This window comes from Helianthus annuus, chromosome 7, assembly GCF_002127325.2.
Source record: "Helianthus annuus cultivar XRQ/B chromosome 7, HanXRQr2.0-SUNRISE, whole genome shotgun sequence".
In the NCBI taxonomy this organism is placed as follows: domain Eukaryota; kingdom Viridiplantae; phylum Streptophyta; class Magnoliopsida; order Asterales; family Asteraceae; genus Helianthus; species Helianthus annuus.
Window position 1 is genome coordinate 89546241 of NC_035439.2, and position 19467 is coordinate 89565707.

A 19467-nucleotide genomic window follows, 5' to 3' on the forward strand; every position below is an offset into this window, starting at 1 on the left:
TCTGCAGAGCTCAGCACGGGCCGTGCCTGGTCGGACACGGGCCGTGCCCAGCATCGTTACTGGCAGTTTTTAGTTTTCCAAGTTACAGAAGGCTGACCACGGGGCCGTGTCGGTGCAACACGGGGTCGTGTCCAACTTCCAGTAACTGGGATCTGGGAAACAATCACTGTACTCCGACCACGGGCCGTGTTCGCTGAACACGGGGCCGTGATGAACCTTCTGACCAGCATTCTTTTCTGTTTTTATTGCAGGACTTGGAACCCGACGCCAACCTTACATAGTGTATGAGCTCCAGTTATAATAAGGACATAAAAGAACCTCTAGAAGAACCCGAACGCTTTCTTAGAAAAAGATTAAAAGCTAAAAACCAAGAGAAAGTTTCGGGTGATCCACCTCCAATGGCGGACCAACGTACCCTCATGGATTATCTACGACCCACCGTAGGTAACCTAGGCGCCGCTATCAATGCTCCGCATGTTGAAGCTAATAACTTCGAACTTCGGCCGCATTTGATACAAATGCTCCAAAACTCTGCAACCTTCCATGGGCTTACGGACGAGGATCCCCATCTACATATCACTAATTTCTTAGAAATATGTGATACCTTTCGGATCAACGGAGCATCAAATGACGCCATCCGCCTCCGTATGTTTCCTTTCTCACTGAAAGACCGAGCGAAAGCTTGGCTCAACGCCCTCCCAGCTGGATCGGTAAACACCTGGGATGAACTAGCCCAAAAATTTCTATATAAGTATTTCCCTCCCGCTAAAACTGCTAAATTAATGACTGAAATTAATACATATTCACAAGAGGACGGGGAATCCTTATATGAAACTTGGGAAAGGTTCAAGGAGTTATTACGCAAGTGTCCACATCACGGCCTTGCGATATGGCAACAAGTATCCACTTTCTATAATGGATTGTTGCCACACACAAGGCAGACACTTGATTCTAGCTCCGGGGGACTTTTAGGTAATCGTCGCCCGCACGAAATATATAATCAAATTGAGAAAATTGCTCAAACCAAATTTCAATGGCACACCCCCCGGGGGAATAAATCTATTGCCCCGGGCGCCCATAAGGTCGATGAAAGCACTTCTTTACAAGCCCAAATCGAGGCCCTTTCTTCAAAAATAAAAAAATTGGAAATGATAAAAACGGTCTCGGTTATGGCTTGTGAAGGGTGTGGTGGGTCACATGAAAATTGGAGTTGTATGAAAGAAACGGACGATCAACAAGACATGGTAAACTACATTGATAATAGACCTAGGCCGTCGGGTCCCCCAACGGGAACTTACAACCAAGGATGGCGAAACCACCCAAACCTTGGTTGGAGAGAACCTGGCAATAGTAGTAACCAACAAACCCAACGAACAAACTTTCAACAACCAAGAAATGAGTCACAAAATTTCACTCAACAACAAAGTGGACGAGAAAGGCTTGAAGATACTGTATCTCGCCTCATCTCCGATGCTGAAAAGAAAAACTCGGAAAGATTTCTATAATTAGAATCAAATTTTAGAAATCAACAAGCTAGTATTCAAAACATAGAAAAACAATTAAATCAAATAGCTCAGAATTTTGCCGAGAGACCGCAAGGCGCATTACCTAGCAATACCGAAACAAACCCAAAAGCGCAAGTTCACCTCATCACGCTACGAAATCACACCGTAGGGCCTGCAGAAGCGCCGCCGCCAACAGAAGAAACAATACCCACACCTCTGTAGGAGAAGAACTCCCCTCCGTCAACAGAGCTTACCAAAGCTCCTCGTGTTCCGTACCCCGGTAGGTTAATTCGTCAAAAAACCAATGAGCAATTCGCAAAGTTCGAAAGTCTATTAAAGCAATTGCATGTCAATATTCCTTTTATCGAGGTCCTAACCCAAATGCCCAAATACTCTAAATTCATGAGGGACTTCCTTACGCATAAAAAGAAAATTGAAAATTTGCAATTAGTCAATTTAGGCGAAGAATGCTCTGCACTCGTACTCAATAAACTTCCCCAAAAGAAAATCGATCCCGGAAGCTTCACGATTCCCTGCTCAATAGGGGAATCCCCTGTTCGTAATGCTCTAGCCGACCTTGGGGCTAGCATTAACCTCATGCCCTCATCTATGTTTAAAAGACTCGGCTTGGGAACCACGAGTCCCACAAAAATGAGCATACAACTCGCTGATCGCTCTGTCAAATTTCCACAAGGTGTCATCGAAAACGTCTTGGTAAAGGTAAGCAGATTCGTCTATCCAGCCGACTTTGTCATACTAGATATGGAAGAAGACACCGAGGTCCCCCTCATACTAGGAAGACCCTTTCTTGCCACCGCCCAAGCGGTGGTAGATATGAATGACGGAACACTCACTTTGAGGTATGGGGATGATGAAGTAAAATTCGGAGTCGGGAAAAGAATAGAGGACGACGACCCGGTCAACTACATGAAGGTTATTGATTCAAGCTTGGATGCGGCTCTCCGACGGTGTAACATGGGACGCCAAGCATCCCACTCAGAAAACATATAACCTCGCATTGGGTCTAGCCAAGGACCCTTATAAACGTGGCGCACCACGGAGGCATTCCGCGGAACTATCCTTAGTTTAGTTTAATCTTTTAGTTTTAATTTGCAGGAATAAAACACACTCATTATGGTAATGGATGAAAAAGGGAACGAGAAAAATGGCCCCATGCACGAAGAACGGAGCAACCCGACACAAATCTCCATCACAGAAGGCTCAACACGGGCCGTGCCCAACCAACACGGCCCCGTGCTGAGCCACCTGCAGAAAAACGCCCAGTTCAGGTAACTGGAAACGGGCCGTGTTCACCAGACACGCCCCCGTGTCCAGCCTTCTGTCTCATTTCTTTAATTTTTGTTACTGGCACCTGAACACGGGGCCGTGCCCGGTCACCACGGGGCCGTGTCCAGGCTGCCAGTAACATAAATCTTTGCTTTTTAACACCACACTACACATCCAATCAACCTAAAAATTTATTTTTTGGGACACATTGAGGACAATGTGTAATTTAAGTGTGGGGGGGGGGGGAAGCTAACACTTTGAAATTTTGCAAGTCCTAACAACAAGCCTTACACAAAACTCTATTGGAACCGCTAAACACCCCAAATTTTTTCAAAAGTTTTATTTTTTCTTGTCTAAAGTTTAAGTTAGGAATTACAAGCTTAATAAGGTTATATTTTTATGAAATTTACAACCGAGAGCGTCGTGATAACAAGAACCAACATAAGAAAATTATGAAACGGCATAACAAGTCTAGTTAAAATTCGATTATATATATTTGATCACATTTAAAACCCATTCCCACAAAAGTGAGTTTTGAGCCTTTATTGAGCATTCAAATTTACATCTTTAGACTAAATGCTCGTTTTTCGTTTCTTGTGTGAATAACCGCTTGGTTCTTACAACTCTAGAACTTGCCACGACGATTCATTCTCGGTCCTTACCAACTTAAACCCAAGTAAGTAAATGATGGAGGCATTAGGACTAACCATTTTTTTTCTACACCATTATTTTTCATTTTTTTTACCACCTACCCAAAATCCCCCTAGTTAACCCCTTTGAGCCTAAACCTTTCATTTCATCACCCTAAAACCAATTTTTACCCACCAAAAACCCTTTTTATTTTTCACCCTTTATTTTAGTAACAAGCTCGGTTTTTCGCAAGCTCGTTCTTTTATGTGACTAAAAAAAAATTATATGATGATGAAGTTAAAAACAAACAAAGCTATACAAACAAAAGCTTGTTTGGAGAAATACTTTAAAATAAAAAGTCACTAAAAACAAAGTGTGTTACGAAAACCGACGCTTTTTACACTTTTCGCCCTTTCACTAACCACTAACCCAACCACCCACCTTTAGCCCAAGCCTAATCCTTCACCCAAAAAGCCCTCTTGATATTTACAAAGGTATAAAGTTAAAAAGGAGGAGGATTGATTTCTTGGCAAGCCTATGGAAGGCGTAAGTTCCATGCCGCTCTCGAGTGATTCACTAAAAATACACCTTCGGCCGAGTGTTGAGTGATTTATCCCGTGAGTTATGTGAACTTGTATATAAATGGAATTTTAAAACGGCATGTTATGCCCAAATAAGTAATTTATCCTATGAAACGTTCTAAATAAATCATAACGAATAGGATTGTAAATAAATAAAAATAAAACCTAAAAATATCTTGGATTCCCGACACTCTATGACAAGCGAAAAAAAAACTTTCTCTTCTACCCATTCCATTTGGGAGTGTAAGCCACATTTAAAGAGTTTTGCTTGAGGACAAGCAAAAGTTCAAGTGTGGGGGTATTTGATGTGTGTAAAATGCAACATATAAATCACATCAATTAAGGCATAAAACTAACCCTTTTTAAGTACTAATGTTGGAAAAAGAGTGTTTTTGTCTTCCTTTTGTATTTTCAGGATGAAATGAGCTCAAATTCACAAAAGAAGCAAAAAGACAACTAATTCTAGCATAAAAATACAAGAAAAGGAATAAAAGTAGACTGCCCGAACCCTCAACGGCATCCTCCAAAGCAAAGAAGAGAAAACAGAAGCCTGAACACGCCCCGTGCTCAGCCAGCACGGGGCCGTGCCCAAGAAGCAGCAGAAAAGACAAACTTGTAGAAGCTTCCATTGCCCACCATGGGGCCGTGTCCAGTGAGCACGTGGGCGTGGTGAAAGTACAGCAGGCGCATTAATTATAACTGCGAATTACAATTAATGAGGAGAGAGAGTGTCAGACGAGCACGGGGGCGTGTCCAGCGGACACGGGGCCGTGCCCAGCCTTCTGTTCAGCCTATAAATAGGAGTGCTTGGTTTCATTCCATCTCATCCCTTGGCACACCACCTCTCTCACACTTCATCCACCACCCACCACCACCATAACACCATCATCCACCACCATCATCCATTGTCCATCGTAGAGTGTGTGAGTCGTCTCGGGATCCAAGATTGATAGTAAGAGTTCTTGACAATCAAGGCCATGTTTGCCTAAGTCTCTTACATCACTTGGTGAAGACAAGTGTTTAGTATAATACTTTTTATTTTTAATCTTTTGCACTTTTTATTTGGTTTTGTATTAATGACTTTAATAACTAGTTGCTTATGTTGAAGGTGATCTTTCCTTATCGTTTGTCCGTGGTGTCTTGGCATTATTTTACTGTCTATATAAAATAAAAGATTTTCACCATTCATATCTCCACGGTCTATATGGAGGTATGTTGGCTACCTGGTCGGGGGTTAAGGGATTGGTTTGGTAAGGGTCTTGCCCTTGTTCAGGGTTTAGAGTCCTGCTTAGGACCTGGGTCAAATTTAGTAGGATCTCCTTCAATACCCATAGGTATTGGATGGCGGGGATCCAAACTCTTTGACCCCCTCATAAGTTAACTACTATTAATACTATAACCCGGCTATTTATGACTGTATCCCTGCTGACTCAGACTACTTAGCCGAGGGTAACGTCATCGCCAAAAGCGGGGCCTACCATAATTTGCATTAATAACTTAATTCATTATCTTCCAATAATCCAACCCTTTAGGATTGTATCCTTGCTGACTCAAACTACTGGGTTGAGGGTAACGTCGCCTTCAAAAGAGGGGCCTACTACAATAACTAAGATAATCTCTTAAACAAGTGCAAAAGTGCGAAAATAATCAAAGGTTATACTAGTACACGAGTCGGATCCAAGTGATTCATCTTGTCTATCTGTTTTTATTTTATTTTTATTTTTCAGCATTTATTTAGTTTTTATTTTCTTAGTTTAAAAAAATATTTTTCCCACTTTTTGATTTGATTAGATGTTGAGGATAAACCGGTATTAAAAGCTCTTGTGTCCTTGGACGACCTCGGTATCTTACCAACGCTATACTACGTCCACGATGGGTGCACTTGCCCATATGTGTGTTTAGTGTTAGTAAATATCGTGTTTTATAAATTTAAAACTTGGCTAAAGGTGTAAAAAGGGCTTAATTATACATTAAAAATATATTACACTACACACGCATCACTCATACTCTCTCAAAATATCCAACTCATCAAAGAACTCTGTTTCTTCTTCCATGTCAAACGAATCCCACAAAGTGTCGTAATTAAAATGCCATGAATCACCAGGATTCTGTGGTGGCATTGTATAGCCTTGACATTCAACGTTGTGTGCTTCAATAATCCGCTTTAGGCTTGGAACAAAGACTCGTCGTAATGGACTTGAATAACCAACAAATATTCCCTCAATACTCTTTGGACCAAACTTTCCAAAAGGCTCTAGAACAGTGCAGGGAGACCCAAACGGTTCAAGATACTTCAGGTTTGGTTTGCGGTTATTGATCAACTCAAAACACGTTTTGTTGAATTTCTTCACGGTGAGAACCCTGTTGAGAGTATAGCAAGCGGCTGACACTGCTTCTGCCCAAAAATTTACTGGTAGCTTTGAATCAGCAAGCATTGTTCTGGCCGTTTCGATTAGTGTTCTGTTTTTATGTTCTGCTACTCCATTCTGTTGTGGAGTGTAAGGAGCACTAAACTCTTGCAATATGCCTCGTTCATCGCAATATTCTTCCATCTTGTTGTTCTTGAACTCAGTACCATTATCACTCCTGATTCTCCTGATTCGTGTCTGGTACAGGTTTTCAATTTTTCTGAACAACGCCATTAAACTTTCAAACGTCTCATCTTTTGACTTTAAGAATGATACCCACGAAAATCTTGAGTAGTCACCAGTAACCACAAGACAGTAGAGATCTCCAGTAATACTTTTGACATTCACAGGACCAAAAAGATCCATATGAATTCTCTCTAATGGTCTTGAGACTGAATTGACTTTCTTTTGAGGATGTGACTTTTTCTTTTGCTTGCCTTTGATGCAACTAATGCATTCCCCCTCAAGATGAAAACCTTTCACATGAACACCAGTAACTAAGTCGTTGTGCACCAGGTGATTCATTTTTCGTAGGTGAATATGGCCCATCTTTCGATGCCACAACTGTGATTCTTTTTCAGTTGCTCTTGACATAAAACAGTGAGCCTGACCCGTGGTTGTAGTAGTTATGCTCATGTCCAACACGTACAGATCATTGACTCTTGGTGCTCTCATGATAATCCATTCTTCGGGAACAACAAATCCTGGTTTCAAGATCAAACATTCTTTGTCTGTGAAGTGTGTTGTATACATTCTATCACAGATTTGAGATATGCTCAGAAGATTATTCTCAAGCTCAGCGATGTAGTTAACTCTTTCAAATGTGACAATACCATTTGATAGAGTTCCTTCTCCAATTATTCTACCACCTTAATTGCTTGCAAATCCCACATAACCTCCATTAAACCCTCTAACATCGTACAATAAGGTCTTCTTCCCCGTCATGTGCCGAGAAGCTCCACTATCCATAATCCAACGTGAAACAGATCTTGGAAGCTCCTGCACAAATCACAAACATTTAGTTAGATTTGGATGCCACCCAAGCCTCTTTCGACTCAGGTAGCTTGATGTTGATGTGAGTTTTTGTAGTGTAAAGTGGCGGAAAATTCTTATCATTAATTTTTAAGCTCTCTTCAAACCCAATCTCAACCTTCTTGTATAAAAAGAAATCATTTTTCTGAGGTTGACCAGATGATTGGTCTGTCTTTGGAACAACCTTCTTCTCAGAAACCTTAGACTTTTGTTTTTCAAGTTTCTCATAATAATCCAAAGGAACATTCATCTTTACCGGTGTGGTTGAAGACGATTGTTTTTCTGACTCTAAAACCTTTGGCTTTGAAGAACTTGTTTTCTTTTCAATAACTTTTGGCTTCCATGTTTGTTGAGGTGATGCAACCTGTGTGTAAAACTTTTCATTTTTTGTTACCACATTCTTTACGGGTTCAGTTTTGATTTTTGTGTTGTCATTTTTCATAACCTTTTTCTCAACAACTAATGGAGCTTTGCCCTTTTCAACAATTTTCTTTTTCTGACTCTCAACAACTTCAGACTTAGGCTTCAAATTGGTACACTTTCGTGCAATATGTCCAACTTGATTACATTTGAAGCATGTTCGAGTATCAACAACCCGACTTGTGCCTTCAGTCTGAGGCTGTAAGGCCTTTTTCTCAAAGAATTCTTGTTTTGACTTTGAAAAAATTTCCGATTCTTGCTCGGAATGAGAATTCGAGCTTTTTACAAACACTTTCTTCTCAACAAACTTTCTGTTTTGAACATTCTTTTTCTGATAATTCTTACCACCCTGATAACCACCCGACCATCTGTTTTGATTGTTGTTATAAAAACGTGGTGGTATGATGTGGGGTAAAATACACATATTTGTCCCGTGTAAATTGTACAATTATTGTATAGGTTTTATTTATTTTTAGTTAGTTTTAGTGCTTTATTATATTATATTGTGTTTTGGCTAGGTTCTGGTGCAAATGGAGCAAAAACGAGTAATATGGAAATGACCAGCAAGTGGGGCAGAGTGCGGCGCTAGTGACTGAATTAAAATTGCCGCTATTTTCTTGAGTGGACCGAGACCGCTATCTCTATATAATCCATTAAGCGTTGCCATATATAAAAGAATTATTAAATGGGTTTTTGGTGGAAAAACCATGTTAATTAATATCATACGACAAAAAAGGAAAAGAATTCTAATAAGATTAGACGAAAGAAGTGGGCTGTCTAGAAATTTTAAAGGCCAACAAACTACAAGCGTTTTATGGATGTTGGGCCTTTTTAATATAGATTTACATTGTTAATTATTAAACCCTAATGAGCCATATATAATTCAACTTGGATGATAATAAAAGTGGGGGGAATCGGCCGAAGAAAGAAAAAAAAGCATATTGGCACGAAAGGAGAGAGCAGCCGCACATAGATAATATTGGACGCATCAACAGGAGACGTGAACATCAGTCGTGCCGAAGGAGAGTCATATTGGAACGAATTTGGAGGTGATCTTTTGCAAGGCATTCAAGGCTACGGAATCACGGGGATCGAGCGGGAAGCTTGAAGAACAAGGAACTACCGGGTTTTTATTATTCGGTTTCTTTTATCTTCTAGTTTACTTGTTTTATTCTAATGAATTCTTGTTCTAAACCTTGTTTGCTTGTTCTTAAGATTATGTCTCTTGGCTAGATCTCCATAAACTACCTAGGCATGACAATAGTTAAATAAAGGTTGGATTTTTATTTGATTTTTGTCGTGGTTGTGGATCTTTCTTGTATTGTAAACGCTATGGTAGTTTATCTTGGTGCGTATGCGTGCTTGTGATTATTTGATTATTGTTTATTGCTTCATTCGATTCTTGGTGACGGTCTTTATCACATAATAGAGTCGGATTAGGGTTCTTGATTTAGGTGAGTGTCTATATCACGTAATAGGTCATTAATCCTTTAGGGTGAAAACGCGTAAGTAACCTTAGAAACAATATTCGGTAATTAATTAAAATCAAGTGTGCTGCTAGACTCGTCGCGGAAAGGCTCGAGGATATTAATAGGTCTCGGTGTAGTTATAAGGAATTAACAACCCATTGTCTATTAGGCCAAGATTAAACCCATAGTTGCTTTAGACGTTCGCGCGGCAAAGTAGAGCGTCTTACATAAGCACTTTCAAGAAACTAGAGGACGGAAAAGAAATCTAGAAAACCGGTGAGCGTAACAGCCTAGGTAGTGCCATAAGAATCGCCTTGAGAGTGTTTGAGGGGCTTAGTGGCGTCTTAATAGGTTTAGCATTCAAAGATCCCGGTTCCACGCCACAAAATCATCGAATAGAGATCCATTCTGAGTTTAGCTTGCGTCTAGCCTAGGTAGTCTTCATCATCTCTGGTCAAAGTCTTCGTCCACATTCGTGTTTAGTCTTTTCTTTGATTTTTCTAGCTTAGTATTTTATTATATTTTTAGGATATTTAGAAAACGCCCCATCGAATAAACAATTAGTTAAAGTCCGTGTCACTCTAGGTCTAGATAGAGTCATTAGCGTAATTTATTAGAGTCTCTTGGGTTCGATACTCGGACTTCCTTAGGCTATACTACACCGATCGGTACACTTGTCGGTCGTGTGGTTTAGGGTTTAGAGAGTCTTAGTTTTATAAATTTAAAACTTAGAGAGTCTAGTTTAGGGTTTAATTTAGTTAGTTTAATTAGACCACTTTTAGCACATCAAGTTTTTGGCGCCGTTGCCGGGGACTCTTGGCGATTGCGTTTATTGGCTTCGATTGGACTTAATTGACATAATCTGTGCTACTTGTCTTTTGTTTTGTGTTTTCGTGGTGAGTCTGGTGAGTCTATTTGTGTTTTGTAGATTGAGTCATAGGAGTCTAATTGTCCGTGTTTTTTGTTTTCTTATTTATTTTATTTTTCTTGAGTCTAGTAGATATGTGTGAAATTTGTGGAGGGCCTCACTTTACAATTAAATGCCCCCAATATGAGGGGTCCTCTACGCCATATTATGCTAACCCCTTTGTGCAGCCACAGCAATATTCTTTGCAGGGGTATCCCGCAAATGCTAAGGAGATGTTTCCAAATTTTTTCGAGCTCAGGGAATTAATTTTGGTGTGTGTGCGAGCAACAAAAGAGTTGGAGTACGGGGATCCAAGGTTACCAAGAATGATCGATCTACTTGATCGAATGTTCGAGCAAATAGGCCCAAATATAGAGTGTGACCTCAGTCGGCAAAGGGATCCAAGGTGTGAAGAATGTGGTGGATCACACCGGTTTGAAGATTGTGCGATTGCTGCTCGGGTTGGAATGGGTTGGAGAAGTAGAGAGCGGACGCAACAGATACAGTGGGGTTATGATGATGATGATGAGTGGGTTACAGTTCAAAGCTCATATTATAAGGCGATAGTGCTCCCCGAGCTTGCTGAAGGAGAGACAATATGGGGATATGTGGAGAGTAAGGCAGAAAAAGTAGAGGTAGAAAGAGAAGAAGAAGAGGAGGTAGAAGTTGAGCAACCATCTAATGAAGATCAGATGACTTGGGAGAATGAATTTAAGGAAGAACTAGATGGGTTGCCGGTAGATGAAGAGGTAAAGGAGTTTGATCCGGAGGGAGACCTTGCTTACTTAGAAGTTTTACTTGAAGGAAACCCAATGACGGACATTAAAGAAGAAAAAGTGGTGGTGGAAGAGGAAGAGCACCACAGCTGGCCCCTGGTGTTAGTACTAAGTGAAGCTGAAAAATCAACAACACCACGGGAGAGGGCAAAGAAAAGGAAGATAAAGGATCTGAACCGGAAGAGGATCGAAGGTTGGGGAGAGATGGAGAGGAAGAAGCCGTTCACGAACGATCGGTCTTCTCATTACATGCCACGCATTCGGTTTCTTACAGGTATGTTTAAATTTTGGTGGTCTGACCCGTTTGAAAATTTTAAAATATTTTATTATTCCACCATTATATTTTTAAATATTTTTGAGTATCAGGTGGAATTAAACGGGTTGGATAGGGTCCAGATCAAAGAAAAACCTCCTGATTAAATTCAAGTGTGGGGAGGTTTTGTAGAGTTTGTATTTTGAGTCGTAGTTTTTGTTTATTGAGTCTTAGTTAGTAGTTTTTGAGTCATTTTTTTTTAGTCGGTATTGTTTGCTTGTTTTTGTTTATGCAGGTTTGAATATGTACCACCCGTACTCAATTTCCATTCGGGTGATTTTGGAGCTGCTTATCAGAGTTCAGGCATTTATCAAGTATACTAGTCAGAGTCAAAGCCGATCGCGAATGAAATGCTATACGATCGAGCTGGATTGGACGAGAGTTTTGGAGTATACACGAGAATTTAACCAGCTAAGTCCTTTCCAATTTGCCCTAGTTTTTTTATTTCTTATTTATTTTTAGTTTTTGAGTCGGTTTCCATCTTACATTGAGGGCAATGTAAAGTTTAAGTGTGGGGATGGGAACTATCGTTTAGTGTCTAGTTAGTAGTGTCTTGAGTCACAAAAAGAAAAAAAAATACAAAAAAAATTTAAAAAATTTGAAAAATCAAAAAAAAAATTAAAAAAATAGAAAATGTCCTTTGAAACAAGAAGTTTGCAAAATAAAAACGGAAAATGATAGAAAAGTCGAGTTTTTGTTTGGGTTCAAATAATGATAATATGAGAATAAATAATTGAGCTTGTGTCTAGTTTGGGATATGCGGGTAGGCTCGGTTCGGTTTTGAGTTCCTTTGATCTTAAATATACCTAAATGTCGGTCTACTAGTGGGTTCTCATTTAGAAAAAAGTGGGGAAATTGAAACTGCCAAAAATAACATAAGGGGCACCGTTATAAGTTAAAACCGTTAGAGTTTGTGATCATAAAAAAAAAAAAGATAGAATAAAAAGTGAGCTAGAAACTAAATGAAAGTAGTCATTTCTATGTAGTCTGGGTTGGGGATAGTGACTCTACAGCCGGATTACCGCTAGGGTTTGTGAAATCGACCGTGCAAAGCAAAGAAAAAGAAAAAAATAATAATAAAGTACCGAAACTAAGTAGTCTGTGGTTGGGGATAGCGACTCTACAGCCGGACTGCCTCTTGTTTTGGGAAAGCACCGTCTATACTCACGATGAAAAAAAAATGAAAAAAAAGAAATTTTTGATTGTAAACTCTCTTGATTTTGATATAAAACGGTTGGGAATTGGTCCAGTGATCGTTCTCTTTGTCCTATAAGTTTGAGGTGGGATTAGATGGGCCTGTGATTTCTAGTGTGAGACCCTATGTGGATTGACCCATATTTGAACCTAAATTGAATGATAAGGGCTTGAAACCGGGTTTGGGTTTAAGAGGATCAAAATACTTGCAATCGCGGCTAACACATGTCTCGGTTTTAAATAAAGTAACATAAGCTTTTGTCCCGAACGATTACCTCGACTATGATTCCGTTTTGCATAATTCTTTTTCGGGGACGAAAAAACGTTAAGTGTGGGGATATTTGATGTGGGGTAAAATACACATATTTGTCCCGTGTAAATTGTACAATTATTGTATAGGTTTTATTTATTTTTAGTTAGTTTTAGTGCTTTATTATATTATATTGTGTTTTGGCTAGGTTCTGGTGCAAATGGAGCAAAAACGAGTAATATGAAAATGACCAGCCAGTGGGGCAGAGTGCGGCGCTAGTAACTGAATTAAAATTGCCGCTATTTTCTTGAGTGGACCGAGCCCGCTATCTCTATATAATCCATTAAGCGTTGCCATATATAAAAGAATTATTAAATGGGTTTTTGGTGGAAAAACCATGTTAATTAATATCATACGACAAAAAAGGAAAAGAATTCTAATAAGATTAGACGAAAGAAGTGGGCTGTCTAGAAATTTTAAAGGCCAACGAACTACAAGCGTTTTATGGATGTTGGGCCTTTTTAATATAGATTTACATTGTTAATTATTAAACCCTAATGAGCCATATATAATTCAACTTGGATGATAATAAAAGTGGGGGGAATCGGCCGGAGAAAGAAAAAAAAGCATATTGGCACGAAAGGAGAGAGCAGCCGCACATAGATAATATTGGACGCATCAACAGGAGACGTGAACATCAGTCGTGCAGAAGGAGAGTCATATTGGAACGAATTTGGAGGTGATCTTTTGCAAGGCATTCAAGGCTACGGAATCACGGGGATCGAGCGGGAAGCTTGAAGAACAAGGAACTACCGGGTTTTATTATTCGGTTTCTTTTATCTTCTAGTTTCCTTGTTTTATTCTAATGAATTCTTGTTCTAAACCTTGTTTGCTTGTTCTTAAGATTATGTCTCTTGGCTAGATCTTCATAAACTACCTAGGCATGACAATAGTTAAATAAAGGTTGGATTTTTATTTGATTTTTGTCGTGGTTGTGGATCTTTCTTGTATTGTAAACGCTATGGTAGTTTATCTTGGTGCGTATGCGTGCTTGTGATTATTTGATTATTGTTTATTGCTTCATTCGATTCTTGGTGACGGTCTTTATCACATAATAGAGTCGGATTAGGGGTTCTTGATTTAGGTGAGTGTCTATATCACGTAATAGGTCATTAATCCTTTAGGGTGAAAACGCGTAAGTAACCTTAGAAACAATATTCGGTAATTAATTAAAATCAAGTGTGCTGCTAGACTCGTCGCGGAAAGGCTCGAGGATATTAATAGGTCTCGGTGTAGTTATAAGGAATTAACAACCCATTGTCTATTAGGCCAAGATTAAACCCATAGTTGCTTTAGACGTTCGCGCGGCAAAGTGGAGCGTCTTACATAAGCACTTTCAAGAAACTAGAGGACGGAAAAGAAATCTAGAAAACCGGTGAGCGTAACAGCCTAGGTAGTGCCATAAGAATCGCCTTGAGAGTGTTTGAGGGGCTTAGTGGCGTCTTAATAGGTTTAGCATTCAAAGATCCCGGTTCCACACCACAAAATCATCGAATAGAGATCCATTCTGAGTTTAGCTTGCGTCTAGCCTAGGTAGTCTTCATCATCTCTGGTCAAAGTCTTCGTCCACATTCGTGTTTAGTCTTTTCTTTGATTTTTCTAGTTTAGTATTTTATTATATTTTTAGGATATTTAGAAAACCCCCCATCGAATAAACAATTAGTTAAAGTCCGTGTCAATCTAGGTCTAGATAGAGTCATTAGCGTAATTTATTAGAGTCTCTTGGGTTCGATACTCGGACTTCCTTAGGCTATACTACACCGATCGGTACACTTGCCGGTCGTGTGGTTTAGGGTTTAGAGAGTCTTAGTTTTATAAATTTAAAACTTAGAGAGTCTAGTTTAGGGTTTAATTTAGTTAGTTTAATTAGACCACTTTTAGCACATCATGGTACAACCGGTTTCTTGTAGTAAGATTTATCTTTTTCAAAGTTTAATTCTCTTTTAGAATGTTTCAACCCTTCAATTTCTGACACATCAATTTCAAACAACTTGAAAACATTTCTCAGTTTGCCAACATTCACATTTTCCAACGGAAAATCACGATCCGAATACAACTTATCAGATCCCGCCATCTTGTACATCACAAGATTAGGTTCGTCACTTAAGTTGTTTTTGGATTTAGATTTTGGAATGTATTTATCCAGAAAACATTCATCATCCTCAGTAGTGTCACTTTCAGACTTTAAAACATTTTCAACCATGCTTTTCACAACTTCAGATTGGACACTATCCTCATCAGATGATGAAGTGAATGTGACATCAATTGTGTCAGGAAGTTTCACTTCAATTTCCTCTTCATCATTAACCAACCCGGATTTTTTCTTAGAAAAATTGATGTGGTTTAAATTATACATATTTTATATAAATATTCCCTACACTTTTGAATACTTTTTAGGTTATTTCTATTAAATTTCACTTGTAGTTGGTTCATATTTGATGTTTGATGATTTTAAGAGATAAGGAGCTAAAATGATGCATTTGCGTTTGAACAATGGAGACTCACGAGTGAATGATAAAATATCGTTTAACTCTAGTTTGGTAACTACTAATACTATTATATTTTGTCAAATAAAGCAACTAGAGTTTTATGGAGAACATGAAAAAGAAAAAAAAAGTTGTTAAAAAGAATACAGGTTGGTTGATTTAGAAATAGAAGTCAATTAAGTTAGAAAAAGTGGAGTATCAAAGTGGATATTTAATAATTGAAATTAAGCTAGACTAATTATATTTTTTTGTGTTATACAGGCCAAACGAAGAAGCTGCATGAAAGGAATTAATTAGGAACATGTGCAAGTTTGAGTGGACAAATTAGATATGAAGTGGCTGCCATATTTTTTTGATGATGGTGGTAGGCGGTTATTATAATAAATTGTGGGGTGACACAATAAAAAGGAAAAAATGGGCCGCCAAAATCTTGAGCCCAGCATGTAATGTTTACGTATAGATTTTTGGGGCCTTTTGGAAAGTATAAAGAATTGTTTTGAACAAACCTAGAACAACATTGGACGGCAGCAAGGCAAAAACAAAAAGAGACGCAAAATAGGAGATTGGCTAGTTGTTTTTCGACAACAATAGAGGCTGCTGATTTGATCGAGAGGGGAGGTATTATTTAGTTCGCAACCCGGTTAGATTTAAACAGTAAATTTTGTTCTTTTCATTATTAGACATGATGTATGAGATTATATTGAACATTGTTTATGCGTTTTTATTGACTATGAGTAGCTAAACTTTCTATGGTTGCCTAGGGTTGATGAACTAGACGATTTGTTTGAATGAATAATTTTTGGTTTTGAATGAATGTGATGATTTACATGGTACAATTTTTGAATCCGATTCTAAATATTTGTGTGTTGGTTTTGATTGGTTTGATAATATATTTGTTGGTTCCTTTGCTCTAGATACTTAGAAAATATACTTTAGAGCCGGGAGTCAGTCTAGGTTGTAATCTTTCAGTCTAGACCTTGAAAGTGAGAAATCTAATTCAAGTTTAATAATTATTAAAACCAATTAATTAAAACGTGCAATCCTTTCTAGAGGTGAGAAATCTAATCTAGAATTGCTAGGTTATTAGCTGGGCGTTGTTTGGCAGTTTGGGTGGCCGATAATTCGGGTTCATCTGTTTATTCGCGTCTAGAGTTTCCTAGGGTCTCGGTGTTCTTAGTTATTTCTGCTTCTTAATTTGAGGGTTTTAGTAAATAAATTACTTTATACCTGATAGTTGTGGGACTTGGTGGTCGATAACTCGAGTCAGTCCATTTTAGCATTTCATGACTTGTCATACTGTCAGGTTCGGTTTACCTTTCGGGGGTTCATCGGGTTAGGCATAGTCTTCATTCGAGACCAAGGTTAGGACTTTATTCATGAGTCTAGGGATTCTTGCCTAGGTAACCTATTTTTCTCATACTTGAAATCCAGTCCAGTCTCTAGTTGTCTGCGTTTGCTGCTGTTTGGTCGTCTATTTATTTAAATTGTTTTTTTTTAGTTTAAAAAATATTTTCTCTCGAAACAAAACTAAATTATTAGGCTAGGGGTCGATAGAGGTTTAGTATCAAGAGTCGCTAGATTGTGTCCACGGTTCGATACTCGGACTTACTTGTTTTACTACTTACGACCGGTACACTTGCCGGTAGTGTGTGGTTTACGGGTTCTTCCAAATTTTTAAAACTTGTTGAATTTAATTAATACATATTTCACACATCAAAAATTATTCAGAACTGGTGGTGGAACCTGATGAAACCCAACCCCAGTTCCATCCGAGTAAACATCTTCGCCTGCTTTGTTCTTCCCGATTGGTTTAGGAAGGGTATGTTGAAGAACAAAACTTGCGGAGTTGTAACTGTTCAATTTCAACTGAATGCGTTCATTTTCAATTTTAGCTTCTTGAAACTGAAGCTTCAACTTAGCAATCTCATCCAGTTGCAAGTTGATTTGCTCTTCTTTAACTCTAAGAACTCCTGACAATTGTATATTTTCTTTGAATGTCTTACCATTTCTTTCATCAGAATCTTTTACCGTTCGTTTTAGCTTCTCAAAATTTTCTGAAATTTGAACGATTTTCAAGAATTAACTTTTCGTTTTCTTTCCTAATTATTTCTACGTCACTTTTATCATTTTCTATTTTACCAGTTAATTCTTTAATTCGTTCATTCGAAGCTTTTAACATTTTGTCACGGTTTAAGATCTGATTCTCAACATCTCTGACTTTTCCTGTCAGTTCTTCGATCTTTTTGCCACTGAGGTAAGCGAGTGTACTACAAACCTTGCAGTTTTTCATGCAGTTTTTGCAGTCACTTTCAGTTTTGACTTTCTTACCTGTCTCATTGATCGCATCATTCTGACTGACCTTGCTTTTAGACTCAGTTGCAGAACCAGAAACTACCTCTAGTTCTGTGGCAGCAAGAACTTTGTCAGCCATCTTCTTCAAATTTTCAGCAGTAAACTCCTGTGACGTATCAATAATCCCGTCATCAACTTTCTTTGGATTTGGATCCTGCTCTTTTTCTTTCTCTTTCTCATTCTCTTTCTCATCAGCTTCTCCTCCTCCCCACCACAATCTTTGATTTGCTTCTTCTTGTTCAGCATATTGCTGAATAAGAGTTTCAACACTAACAGAAGCTGGATCAACAGCAATGTTTCCTTTGAGATCAAGGTAACATTCTCTATCAGCATCCCATCTCTTTGCCTGCTTAGCTTTTTTGAATGTATGATAGATTCTGCTTATCCTGTTTTGGGCTTTCATCCTTCTGTTTATGAACTTCTCTTCTTCTGTTCTGCTATCTTTGAAAGGTACAATCTTTGCTGCCGTAAAAGCATAACCTACTGCTTCTTCTTCTGATATCAGTTCACTCCAATCAAAACCTTCGTCATCATGAATAACTGCAAGAGCTCTTGATTTTTCTTTGGGAACTTCTTCAAGCTGTTTCATTCTGGGCAGTTCAGATTTGTTCTGATGATAGATTGCTCTTTTGTAGTAATCTTCACGAAATGGATTTGCAGTATCATCAGCAGGTGCGTTTCGACACTCACATTTAAAGTGTCCCCTTTGTTTACATCTGAAGCACGTGACCTTTGATTTATCAAAACCAAGTTTTGTGGAAGGTCCGCCAATTGAATGTCTTCCAGTAATCTCCATGAATCGTTGCGCTCTCCGAACTGCACTGGCCATACACCACCTGATATCGATCAGCTCCATCTCCTCTGGATCGATCTGGTCATAATCCTCCTTGGTGAGGTTAGTGTTTCCAATCTTTCCTGCCACAAGGCTCTCGTATGATTCAAGAATAGAAGCTAAGAACACCATCTGCTGCTTTGCGGATTCTTCACTAAAATTCTGTGCATTCTTGAGATCCACAGCAATATTGCATTGAAACAGATTCTTTGGAGCAGATTGATTTGAAGTATTTGACGATGAACCACCATGATAGCCACTGCTAGGAGTTTCTTGATTCACTATGTTTGAACTCTCTGCGGAAAATGTTGTTTTTGGAGACACAGTCTTCGGTATCATACTACCTCTGTAATACAGCTCCACATTCTGCTGATAAGATGAGTTGTTGACTTTGTTGGATTTCTTGATCTCTAACTCATGGCTTTCCAGTCTTTCAATAAGTAGATCCACTGTCAAATCTTCTGACCTGATTGTGTTTTTCAGCATCAGGGCAAAGTATTGCCAATCTTGCTCATTCGGAAGTGAATCAAATAATTTGTCAACCAACTCTTCTCGAGTGTATATGAATCCATGTCTTGCCAGCTCTATCTTCAGATGTCCAAATCTTTCAATCATTTTTGTCACTGATTCATTTTTCAAACATCCAAACAAATCAAACTCTTTTCGTAATAACTTCTTTTTGTTTTTGACTATCTCAGCACTACCCACACATTTCACTCTTAGTTTTCCCACAGATCTTTCGAATTTACATATTCTATCAATGATATTATATCGTCTCTCACAGACTGATGAAGCAATGCAATGCACTTTTGTTCAGCAACAAAACTATCTACTTCCTCAGTTTCTGTTATATTTTCATAATCTAATCTTCCCATACTGAAACCATTCTTCAAGCTCTTCCACCTTGGATATGCAAACGCTTTAAGCCATTCTTCAAATCTTGTAGCCCACCTGTTGTAATCTTC

At 38.7% G+C, this 19467-nt stretch overlaps 1 non-coding gene across 1 annotated transcript; it reads right to left on the reverse strand.

Moving 5' to 3' along the window:
• Positions 1 to 776: 776 nt before the first annotated feature.
• LOC118480634 lies at positions 777 to 883 on the reverse strand. The gene has a single exon (XR_004863614.1). It is a non-coding gene; the product is annotated as a small nucleolar RNA R71 (small nucleolar RNA).
• Positions 884 to 19467: the final 18584 nt, after the last annotated feature.